Source organism: Hipposideros armiger, unplaced genomic scaffold (genome assembly GCF_001890085.2).
Source record: "Hipposideros armiger isolate ML-2016 unplaced genomic scaffold, ASM189008v1 scaffold_1517, whole genome shotgun sequence".
Taxonomy (NCBI): Eukaryota; Metazoa; Chordata; class Mammalia; order Chiroptera; family Hipposideridae; genus Hipposideros; species Hipposideros armiger.
This window is the reverse complement of record NW_017732867.1, coordinates 153,728-166,736: the sequence shown is the minus strand read 5'-3', so window position 1 is coordinate 166,736 and position 13,009 is coordinate 153,728.

Here is a 13,009-nt window from a genome sequence, read left to right as displayed (position 1 = left end):
TGGTATTATCATTGCACTCTTCCTAGGTGAGGCAGATCGGTCGCCAGCCTCTGGATGGCCGCTCACGGCGGCTCTTGGCAGCTCACACTGGCTGCCGGCCACTCACACTGGCTGCTGGCTACACACGGTAGCTTACGGCAGCCCACTGCAGCAGGGGCTGCAGCCTATGCTGTCGCCGGTAACTCATGGCAGCCCATCTCCAGGTCAAGCTGCCATTCACCATCTTAGCTGTAGAGGGCGCAGTGTCACTGGCCCTCATGTGGGATCCAAACCGGGGCCCTGCTACTCAGAGCTGGTGTCCCAAGCCAGCTCTTAACCAACGCACCACTCGGCCGGCCCTCATTATGCAATTTCATCATTGTGTGAACATCATAGAGGGCACTCGCACACACCTAGATGGTACAGCCTACCACACGCCTGGGCGAGGTGGTGTAGCCTATCACTCCTAGGCTACAAGCCTGTACAGCATGTTACTGTACTGAATTCTGTAGGGAATTGTAACACACTGGTAAGTATCTGTGAACCAAAACATAGAAAAGGTACAATGAAAATACGGTGTAAAAGATAAACGATGGCACACCTGCATAGGGCACTTGCCATGAATGGAGCCTATAGGACGAGAAGTTGCTCTGGGAGAGTGAGTGAGTGAGTGAGTGGGGAGTGAATGTGAAGGCCTAGGATGTGACTGCATGGCTGTAGACTTTATCAGCACTGTCCACTTAGGCAATACTAAATTTATAAAACATGAGATTAAATCAAGCACAAGAGAAAATGATGCAATCAAGAGACGCGGTAAACACGAGATGTGTGAGGCTGCTGCCGGCATAACACAGCATATGGTTTTAGATGTGATACCAGGAAAAAATAAACCCAATTTCAGAAGAAAGGAATTCCATGTTCTATCAAGCAGCAGCCATTGTGATTGATTAAAGAGACTTGACATAGTCAAGTGAGCAAGATTTAAAAATTTTAAAGGAAATTATTCTCCAATAAAAGTGACTCATTCCATAAGCAGTAGAAACCAATCAGGTGAGATGGGCCACCTTTAGATCTCTTCTTTAACACACTTATGCCCATTTTACAATAGGACATCTTCTGAAACTATTCCTATTTTCTTCTTGCCAGCCTTAGAACCACCACCCCTCGTCCAACCCTAAACATCTTTTGTTTTTAAAATCAATTCATTCATCTCCTCCAGACTTACCCATAGTGCACATATGCCCAAACACCAAACAACCTTAATAATCCCAAATGAACAACAGCACTGGGGCCCTTGGTGCCCTTCTTCATTCGGGGTGCTTTTTCTTGGACCTCAGCATGGCCTCAGGACTCCAGCCCTGGGGTCTAAAAGGTTCCTCTCTTTCCATCTGTGGCTGTAGCCTCCAGAATTCGTGTCTTAAGTGTCCTCAAGCTTTGTTGGTCTCTGTGAGTCTCGACTTTCCTAGCTCTGTTTGTCCTAGCCCCTCACAGATGGGTCTACTGTTCCCTCACTTCAAGCTAGGCTGTGCCCCAGTCACTCCTAACTGGTGTCGCTTTGGCCTTACCAAAGACTTAGATGAAGTCTTGCAAAGATGGCCCTTTCACACATTGCTGGTATATACAACCTTCCAGAAAAGCTACTTGGCCATATGAAAGAAGGTCCTGAAAATGCTCACAGTCTTTCAGACGCTGACCTTATAATTCCATTTCTAGGACCCTATCCTAAGGAAATAATCTAAACTAATGGACAAGGGGGCCGGCTGAGTGGCTCAGTTGGTTAAGAGTTAGCTTGGGAGCGCAAGCTCTGAGCAGCAGGGCTGCTGGTTCCGTTCCCACATGGGCCAGTGACACTGCGCCCTCTACAGCTAAGACGGTGAACAACAGCTCGACCTGGAGCTGGGCTGCCATGAGTCACCGGTGATGGTGTAGGCTGCAGTGGGGCTTGCCAGCAGCTGGCGTGAGCTTTCATGAGCTGCCGTGAGTCACCATGAGCAGCCGTCCAGTGGCCGGCGAGCGTCTGCCTCTCCCGGGAAGAGTGCAATGATAATACCAACATGGGCCAGTGAAGCGACATCCTCCACAACTAGACTGAAGAACAAAAGGACAACAACTTGTCTGTTCCCCTCCCCCGATTCCCCAATAAAATCTTTAAAGAATAAAAATAAAAATAGAAAAATAAACTGATGGACAAGGATTTATGCAGAAATAAGAATCACATAATAATTTAAATTAGCAAAACAACAGATGTCCTAGATGTCCAGGGAGCAGAGGACTGACCAGCCAAATTATGGCACATGCATATTATAGGCAGTTATGCAGCCATTAATATGTTTGTGAAGTATTATTGATGCATTGGGAAAAGACTCGAGCAAAATTATGTATTTGGGATGATTTCAAGTGAAATAAAAAAAGGCATAGAAGAAAAATAGGAAAGACATATGTCAAAATATTAATAATTTGGCTCTGGGTAGTGACATTATAGATACTTTTCCGTTTGTCCTTATATTTTTCACGTGTTCCACATGAGTACCAATTACTCTTGTAATTTGGAGGAAAAAACTTCAAATACTCCTCACACATAGAAGAAAAAGTAATTCAGTTACACTTGGACTTGGTGTTCTAGTCTGAACTGCTAGGCTTCCAGGTATATGTATCATTGAGAACTTAATTTGTGTTTTGTCTTTTGTTGATGTTATGTGAGAGGTTCCTGTTCGTGCTGGGGTGGGGCAGTGGGCAGACAAGCCTTTAGGCTTTTGATGGGGGAAATGGCTGAACCTGTTCTTTGTTCTGGGGAGCTGGCGTTGAAGAGCAGGCTCTGGGTGGTTCTCAGGGACGAGAAGGAGGGACCAGGTTTGCTATCAGTGAGAGACAGCTGCTTGAGCCCAGGTCCCTCTACAGGCTGTGTAAACGCCAGAAAGAATTGGGAACCAACAGCCAAGGCATTGGGAGCCTGAGAGGGGCCCCAAGCTCAGGGAGGAAGATGTGTTCCTTTGAGGGCCCAGGCTGGCCTGGGCAATGGACAGTGGGGTGAGATTTTCCTACAGTCATGGACCAGCGGCCCCTGTGTGCGGGCCCCTGTGCGTGGGAGGAGGCACTGCAGCTCTGCAGCAGGAGACTCTAGCTTTACACGTCCCACTGAGAGTGGAGCCTGGTGGACTAACTCTGTGGCAGATTCCTCTGCTGTGGCAGCCTGCCCTCCTACCTGATTTCTGAGGCTCAGCCGCTGTCCCAGTGCCTACCGTCTCTGGACTGGCATCTGCAGCTATTGTGCCATCGTGCATAGCACAGGCAAGCCATCACACTTCTCAAGCCCATCCATTACACTGAATTCTCCAACTCTTATGGTTTGAAGGTTCCCCCCACCTTCCCTTTAACTATACCCAAACCATTGTCTGCCCAGCATGGCAGCAAGAGTTCCAAGGCTTCCCAAGTGGTGAGCTACGATCATCTGACCAACCGTATGAATTTTCATCAGATTTGTGAGTCAGGAAATTGGAACAGGAAGTAATCTGTAGGGGGTCCTCCCAAAGGAGCCATTTTGGGGCTCCTCCAGGTTTGGGGGTACTAGGTGGTCAGGACTGTGCCAGCATGCTCTAGCAACAACTCACGTTTTTTTGTTTGTTTGTTTGTTTGTTTTAAAGATTATATTGGGGAGTTGAGGGAGGGGAACAGCGCTGGGGAATCAGGAGAAGGGGAACAGACAAGTTGCTATCCTTTTGTTCTTCAGTCTAGTTGTGGAGGACGTTGCTTCACTGGTCCAAGCTGGCACCATCATTGCGCTCTTCCCGGGTGAGGCAGATCAGTCGCCGGTCTCTGAACGGCCGCTCACTGCAGCTGCTGGCCGCTCATGCTGGCTGCCAGCTATACATGGTAGCCCATGGCAACCCACTGCAGCAGGGGACTGCAGCCTACACAGTCGCCGGCGACCCACAGCAGCCCAGCTCCAGGTCGAGCTGTAGTTCAGCATCTTAGCTGTAGAGGGCAGTGTCACTGGCCCTCATATGTGGGATCCGAACCGGGGCCCTCTCGCATCCCAAGCCAGTTCTTAACCAACGCGCCACTCGGCCGGCCCTACAACTCATGTTTTATTGAGGTTGCGGATGGGTACCTGGTCTGGGTACCTGAATGCCCTGGCATGGGTGGTGCTGGCTCAGGGGCTCAAATGAGGCTGATGAGGTGTGACCCAGTATAGCAGAGAAGCGAGCCCCACTGAACATGGAAGGGGAACGTGATGGGAGGTGCTGGAAAGAAGAGAAAATTTCCATTTGGCTTTTCCATCTCCTTGCCATGTCCCCAGAGCGCAGCAGCTTGGCAGCTGTCCGAGTGCCCGATCCCTAGTCTTTCTTCATGAATTTTTCATTCCAGGCAAAGAGCCCTTATCTCTCACTGGGGCTGCTTTGGGAGCCTGCTTTCCCATCAGCTGGAGACGGGGCAGATGAAGAGCTGCATTAAGGCAGGAATTATCTGTCCCTTGAGAGAGGAAGGGCACGCTGTGCTCTTGAAAGGACAGCTCCTACCCTCACCCCTCACTACTGCTGACCTGGAATGGCCATATGAACATTGGGTTGCTGTTTTTATTGAGATATTGTTGAGGGCTTAGAGGGAAAGGCTTTGGGGTGAGCCACTGGGGTGTTGCCTGCAGGGTGAGGTCTTCCCTGGCGCCAGTCGCTGGACACAAAGGGGATCCACAGCAGAAAAGAGGACCTGGTCCTGGGAGTCCTAGTCCTGGGGTCCCTGGTGGACGGGGAAAGGGCTGTGAGCTGCAGGGAACAAGCTAGACCTAGCAAGCTAGAATTTCAAGTCATGGTGACCTGAGTCTGTTTTCTTTCTGTTATTCTTCAGCTTTCAAGACCATCTTATAGGACAGTTCAGGTATGGCAGCAATCAATGGCCAAGATCAATAGCCATGGTTGAAGAGGGAGCAGTGCCACCCTGAGGCCAGGGTGGGAATGGCAGGGAGTCATTGAGTGACTCCAAGGGGGCCTGCCTCTGAGAGCCTGATGGCACCAGACAGGCCCCCTCCCCGATCACACTGCCAATTACATGAATGCCTACCTTTTATTTTCTCCCTTGTGCGCGTCTGTGTCCAAATTCCCCCTTTTTATAAGGACATCACTCATACTGGATTTGGGATTTGAAGGCATTTACATCAGACAGAACAGCTTGGGCCCCTATGAAATGCTAAGACTAGCCTGCCTGCTGATTTGATAGTAATTTAGAACTTCCTTCATCTCTACCTCCTGCAAACTGACTACTCCTTTAATATGTAATTAAATGTATGTCAGCTGATAGCTTTGTTTATTAAATGCAATTAAAACTAGCCTATGATTTCCCAAGTTGAGTCTCCTTCTAAACCATTGGAAACCCCAGACAAAAAGACCTTGGCCTTTGGCAGGGCCAGCCCCCCAGAAAGGAGTTATGCCACCGGGCTCCGCCTCTCTGAGCCCCAATCTAGGGAAGAGTTGTGAGTGGTCCAGCTGAATAACACTGTGAGGTAAATCAGTCTCCATCCTCCGGTCCAAGAACCTAGCCTCCGTTTACGGTATTGTTCCCATGGGAAAATGCATTCCAAATTCCACACAACCAGTTTGCGCATGAACTTTCCCTCTGGAGCTTAGGGACGGCTGGAATGCGTTCGCCTGGCTCAGCCTTCCATAGCTTCCCACGGGTCCCGTCCCCTGGCCCCCTCCTCACCTCCCACCTGCCCAGTAACACACACTCAACCCTCAATAGGGTGCTTCTCCTGGGAGGCCTCGACCAGATCTTGTCTCCCTCCCTTGAACTCCTGGGTCTTTGGGCATGGGCAACAGTGTTTACTTCGCTTTGCCTGGGTAACAGAGGATTGTGCACTGCGGGTCCTGCCTGACCTCTTACAGAAGCTTAAGATCAGTGAGGGCGAAACTGTGGGGGTTTTTTTTCATCTTTATATCCTTGCAGGAAGAAGACGAGGCATTTATGAAGCACTTAGTCTAAGCCAAGCTCTGACACAATGCTTTCTGGCATTCTTTCTTTCATTTATCCCCCTGCACCTAATCCAGGACCTGACACGTGGTAGGTGCTCAGTGGATAATTGGGAAGTGGGTTGAACGTCCCTGCTATGATGCGTCTTGCAGCCTCCTTTCCCTCAGTCTTCTCCTGGCTACAGTGTGCTCTCCCAAGCGTGCTGGCCCATGGGTGTCACTCACGCTGCTGCCCTGACCTCCCTCAACCTGAGGTCCCTGGGGGACTGTCATCTGGCATTTGAGGGAAAACTAGCTCCCTCTTCTCCACTTCCTACCCCAGCAGATGGAACCTGGTGAGTTTGCTTTGAACAGGAACAGATTGGGTCCCCAGGACTCACAATGTGGGAACAGGTGCACTGGCTGGGAATCTCAATCTACAAACTCAGGTGAACATGAGTTTCAACGTTACTTTTCATAAATCAACTAGTCTGCCAAACAGGGGAAAACTTAGCCCCAGCTTTCATGGAAACGGGTTCCTTACTCCCCCGCCCCCACCCCCATGGTTGCTCTTCAGTCCCCAAATGTTAGCTGTGCCAAGCTATCTTGTTGGACAAATGTCCATGTGGTACTACTGAGATGTCCATAGTCCCTGCCCCCAGGCCCTAAGCCCAGAAACTCTGCCAATTTCATCTAAACACATCTCCGCCTGGACACATCCTCCTGCCGTCCTTTCCTGGGGTTGGGCGTGCAGCCTCTGGGCTCTGTCAGGGAGCCAGGCCAGGTCTGCACTGCTCCTGGGACCCATGACCTTTCCCTCCTCCCTGGCCCAGCATCTCAGAGGAGGAGATGCCAGGCTCCCTTTACTTTCTCCAAGACATTCTGTCTCCTCCAGGAAATCCTGTCCACCTCGGGCTTTAGACCAGACCTTTGGAGCTAGTCCAGGAAGGGAGCTAGTGTTTGGTGGGTGTGCTCTTAACAATTAGGTTGCCCGTTGGACTCCTGCGTGGGATGGTGGGTTGCTCCCCTTGCAACTAAGATCGAAGGACAACAACTTGACCTGGAGCTGATGGGTCCTGGAAAAACACATTGTTCCCCCAAAAACACATTGTTCCCCAGTGAAGTTAAAAAAAAAAAAGATTCCTATTAATTTTGCTTCATGTGGTATATTTTGTCCCGTTTTCTCCGTGGGTGGGGGTGTGGGTGTGTGTGTTCCTTTTTTAATGGGATATGTACTTCTCAGGTATCTGACACTTGGGCCTGTGAGCCCATGGTCCCTGGGCGGTAGCTAACACTCTGCTTTTGGGGACATTCATGTCCTAGTTTGTGTCCCCTGATGAGTTTAAGGAAAGTGGCTTGGGTGAAGCCAGGTGTAGAGCTCCAGGCACCACGCATCCACCCCTGGTCCCTGTCCTCCCCCTCTCTGTGTGTTGCTGAGTCACCAAGCAACGCCTCTGGTCAGGGCTTCACCTTTGAATCCTTAGAAAGAAACAGTGCTATAAGGAGGAAGCTTTTGCAAGGGAGGAACACTACCAGTCCTGGTGGTGGGACAAAGAAGGGGGGGAACTGAACGTCTGGGGGAAGCCAGTCAACCCACACCTGTTTTCCCCAGCTTCTCACCCCAGCAGAGCTATTGGGGTTCCCTGCTATTACCCCACCAACACCTGAAACCTGAGATATTGTTTCTGGCTTCTATCACACAGAGGCAGTGTGGCAGTCATGACTGTCCCAATCAATGAAGGGAAGAAGCGAGATAAAGACTTAAAAGATCTTGGGGATGACCGGTTAGCTCAGTCGGTTAGAGCGTGGTGCTGATAACACCAAGGTTGCCAGTTCAATCCCTACATGGGCCACTGTGAGCTGCGCCCTCCCTGAAAGAGTCAACTCTGCCATTGTAGCATGAAAGAAATGTGTAACCTATGACCATGTCTGTTCCCCAATAAAATTTAAAAAAAAACAAAACTTAAAAGATCTCTGCCAGCCTGCCCTTCCACTCATGTCTCAGCTCGCCCACCCTCCAAACCACCACCATACACACACTAGTTCACAACAGCCTCGGTTTTCCTGGGAGCACTCACGGTTTTTAGGTTTGTTTCTCAGGTCCAAGCGTCTCTCTGCTTCTGTGGCTTCTCCAGAGGTGACTTTTTGGACATGAGCTTGCAGACCATGCTAGACTGCCATCTTGTGAGGAAGCAGAAGTGTTTCCACCTCCACTTCTTTCCTCTGAGTCTCTATAAAATAACAGAAGGTAGATTCGATCAGGGCCACACACTCACACCCCCACTGGAGTAGACAAATTGTACTAATGAATGAAGCTGGCTAAAGGAAAGGCAATAGGGAGTGATGGGGCTTGGGGTGAACCGGTGTGCACACGTGCATGCTTTATCTTCCGAGGGCAGCGACACCAATGCCAGGCAGGGGTGTAGGCCAGTGTCATCAAGAAGCCAGAAAGGCAGATTTGACGGGGGAAATGTCCTCATTAAAATACCTGAGGGCCGAACTCAGCTGGGGGTCACTAGTCTGCACCCCTGGTTTTTTAATCCCTAAAGGTTCGTTTCAGATTAAACAAGTCAGGAATCTTGGAGCCTAGCATATCCCCCCACCCGCTGCCCACCTCACCCCCAGTCACCGGCCAGGGTGAGAACTTCCTCAAAAACGGACTCAGGCCTGTCTGGCATGACCTGTTCTTAACAAGCCCACGCTGGAGCTCTGTTCCGTTCACCAGCCCTAGTTCCTAGAAGCTGCTTGTTCCTCTTTTGGAAGATCAGAACAACATTTGCCCATTTTCAGTCAGGTGGCATCTTGCCCGTTCTTAAAAATTCCTCAAAGATAACAAACACTGGTAGGGGCTTGGAACTTAACCAAAGCAGGCTTTGTGGACTTTGGAGGTTTGTTTGTTTTTTCCTAAAAATAAGCCTCACCTCATTCTATGCTTTATTTTCCCCACACTCTCTTCTTATGGTATCCTATCATTATTTTTTAAATGTGTGCCTGGGCTCTAGCCTTCAGATCAGGTTTTGATCCTTCTCACATTTACCCATCCTCAACCTACATCAAATCAATACGGAATCCGATCAGAGCTGTGTGATCTTAGGCAAATCACCTACACTCTCTGCACCTCAGTATTCCCTTCTATAAAATGGGGGGAGCGGAACCAGGTGGTCACCACGGTCACTTCTAGAGATGTTTTTGGGTTAGGGATCCCTTTGACCGTTGGTTAAAAACTGTGGAACTTTATTCCAGAAAAATGATCACATGGCTTCTACTATTTTGCTTTGTCTGCCAAAGCCACCATTCCTCTTTCTTTTGGGGGACATTTCTACCCCACTCCAACTATTTGGCTCTAGATGAGCTGCCAATAAAAGTACACCCCCGCCCCCTTCCTGGAGAGTGGGCACATAATGTCCTTTTTTGTTTTTTTTTGTTTTCCTTGTTTTGAATGCAACCAAAAAAATTTTTTTTTCTTTTCTGGTAGAGAGCCAGAGGTATGGGTCCAGAGCTGCCTGGGGCCCTTTTCCTGCTTTGCTGAAAAAGCTCCTCTCTGTAGGCCAAGGAGAGAGAGAAGCCCAGAGATTGGGGGTTGGAGGGAAGGGGAGAGAAATTCATTTCAGTCCTGGGACCACTTGCCCCTGAAGCTAGCCCATTCCTACCCCTTCTATCCTTTCAATGAACCAGTAAATTTTTTTGTTTGTTTTTTTTGTTTCTGTGAGTTTGCGTTGACTAACTGGCATTTGCAGCAGAACGAGTCCTGGTTAATATAGGCATGACCTTACCCCACTTTGTACCACTGACCTTGATATTTTAACACTGTCCCATCCCTCATTCTCGTTGTCCTCACCAGATTATAACTAAGCTCTTTTAAGGCAACTTTAAGATGCCTTGTGCAACTCCTCACACAAGTGCTCAACTGGTTTTGATGGAATTAGATGGAATTTTAGTTATTTTCTCATATGAACTCATGTTATCAAGCATCCCCCGCCAGCCCCATAAGACTCTATGTTTTTGGAGGACAAGGGCACTGTTTGCTACGTTTTTAAAGTTCCTAAAAAGTGCTGTGCACATAGTAGGAACTCACAAAATGGTGGAGATTGTGATGACCGTAACGAGCACATCATGAGGCGCTCACTGAGCTCGTGCACAGTAACATTCCTAAACATGCTGTGAATGTTGGCACCACGGAGAGACTGTGAGTCACACGATGACAAGGTCACATGACAAAAGACCCTTCTGCCAGGAGTCCTCTGTTCCAACCTAGAAGCTGACAGGACACATGACTCCCCATAACACCTCTCCCTCCCCCAGGAATTCCAATCAGCCCTGACAACAGGATAGCAGCTTCTGGAACTTTTCCTATGAATGGAGCACTGGGCAGTGAGAACCTAAATACTGACAACAGTGGCTACAGCCATAGCCAGGCCTGGCGTGGCTAGTGGGTTCCTCTCCTAAGGCCCTGGGAAGCTCCCAAAATTATAGTGAGGGAGCTGGGGCACACACACGATACACAAGTTCACACACCAAGGACGTAGCCAGCGGACAAGTAACACGCTTTATCTACTTATATAACTGCAACTTTTCAAAAACATTTTAAAAATGTTTCAAAACATTTCAAAAACGTGGATATTAAAAGCACACTTAGGGCCACCCGAGTGGCACGTTGGCTAAGAGTTGGCTTGGGATACCAGCTCTGAGCAGCAGGGCCCAGGTTTGGATCCCACATGAGGGCCAATGATGCTGCTCCCTCTACAGTTAAGATGGTGAACAACAGCTCGACCTGGAGCTGGGCTGCCGTGAGTCACCAGCAATGGAGTAGGCTGCAGCCCCTGCTGCAGTGGGCTGCCATGAGCTACCGTGAGTGGCTGGCAACCAGCGTGAGCGGCCGTCCAGTTGACCGATCTGCCTCACCCGGGAAGAGCGCAATGATAATATCAACATGGGCCAGTGAAGCGACGTCCTCCACAACTAGACTGAAGAAAAGGACAGCAACTTGTCTGTTCCCCTTCCCCGATACCCCAACACTGTTCCTCTCCTCCAATTCCCCAATAAAAAAAATGTTTTAAAAAAAAGCACATTTACTGTCCTAAGTATGTGAGGAGGTGGGATTGGTGTGTGAGGGTATGATATCGCCAGGGAAGTGTCTGGACTTGCAAAAGGGTCCTTCGTATTTCAGAGCCAGAGCCGGGGTGGTTGAGGGGAGGCGAGAGCAGTGGATCCAGTTAGACAGTAGAGGGCGCCAGAGAGCAGGACATCTCAAATTTTCCTGAAGGCATTTCAGAGGCCAAAGGTGGGGCCTCTTTTGCAGATAGAGGTCAAGGCCCCTGGCCAGCGGTGACTGAGTAGGAACAAAGCTGGACCACTCAGTCTTGTACATTGGGCGTTTTATGGCTTCCACTACCAGGAAAGACCAGCGAACTTCCACCTCTGTGGTTAAGCTTCATCTGCCACAAGGATGTCTCTCAGCTTCATTAAAATTCTAAATCAGGTCTCTTTGTCCTAACCAGTTCTCCAGCCTCTAAGCCAAATCTATGCTTTTTCCTGCTCACTCTGGTACTGAGGGCAGTTCCCCCAAGCCATGAGAGCGTTAGGTAAGCATGGGGAAGGAGAGAGTAGGTTGCCATTTCTACCTACAATGGCCACTTGTCTTCTCTGCAGGTATAATAACAACAGGAGGCCTGCTTTAGGATAGGAGCAACCTCAGTTTTTCCAGGTGAGTGGGTGTCCAGGAAGTGCCCATGGAGTTGCCTCCAGGAGAATGAGTCACTTATTGGGAAAATGGCAAAGGAACTTATTCACCAAGACCATGGAGGCTTTTTACCCAGGAACTATAAATATGTCTATTTCCACCGCTGCCCTGATGTTGTCACTGGCAAAGGGACCCACTGCAGAAGCCAAGAAAAGGATGCCTTCCCCTTAAAAAGTTTTTTTGAGCAACAGACCATGGCCCAGGATGGCAAAGAGACAGATCATGGCGCAGGATGGTTAACACACCAAGGGTGCTCCTCTGCACTTAGAAGGGTCAATGGAAACTTTACCCCTTTTTAAATCCTCAACCCCATTCCCCTTCAAAATCAGAACCCATTGCCTTTTTGTTGAAAGAGCTACAGAACCTCTGCTGGGTCAAAAAGCATTTATTTAGTGCTCCACACACAACAGATAAGGTCTGCGGAATGAATAACTGTTTCACTGAGAAAAAAAAAGGTGCAGGTAGGTCCTGAATTTCCCTCCCTTCTCCCTCCCTCCAACTTTTATGTTTTCTCTTTTTTCCTTTCTTTCTCTCTTCTTCCTTCCTTTTTCACATACCATAAACTTTACCCTTTAAAGTATATAACTCAGTAGCTTTTAATATATTTAGAGTTGTGCAACAATCGCCACTAATTCCAGAACATTTCCATCATCCCAGAAAGAAACGCCATACCCATGAGCAGTCACTCTCCGCTATTCCCTCCCCTCAACCCCTGGAAACGAATCTACCTTCCGTGTCTCTGTGGACTTCTTACTGTGGAGGTTTCATATAAATAGAATCAAATAACATGTCGCCTTATGTGGCTGACTTCTTTTCATTTAATATAAGGTTTTCAAGGCTCATCCATGTTGTAGCCTGTATCATTATTTTATTTCTTTTTATTGCTGCGTAGCATTCCCTTGTGTGGATAAACACCACTTTGTTTATCCATTCCTTAGTCGATGGTCATTTGGGTTGTTTCCATTTGGGGGCTCTTATAACTAATGTTATTAACATCCGTGTGCAGGTTTTCGCGTAAACATGTTTTCATTTCTCTTGGGTCTAGACACAGGAGTGGATCTATTGGATACTATGGTAACTCTAGGCTTCATCTTTTGAGGAACTTTCAGGCTGTTTTCCCAAAGTGGCTGCACCATTTTATATTTCCACCAGCAGCGTATGAGAATTCCAATTCTCCACATCATCACTAACACTTTTTATTCTCTTTTTGGTGATAGCCATCCTAGTTGGTGTGCAATTGTTTTTCCACTGCGATTGTGATTTGCACGTCTCCCATGCCTGATGATGTTGGACATCTTTTCATGTGCTTATTGGTCATTTGTATACCTTCTTTAAAGAAAGAGCTATTCGA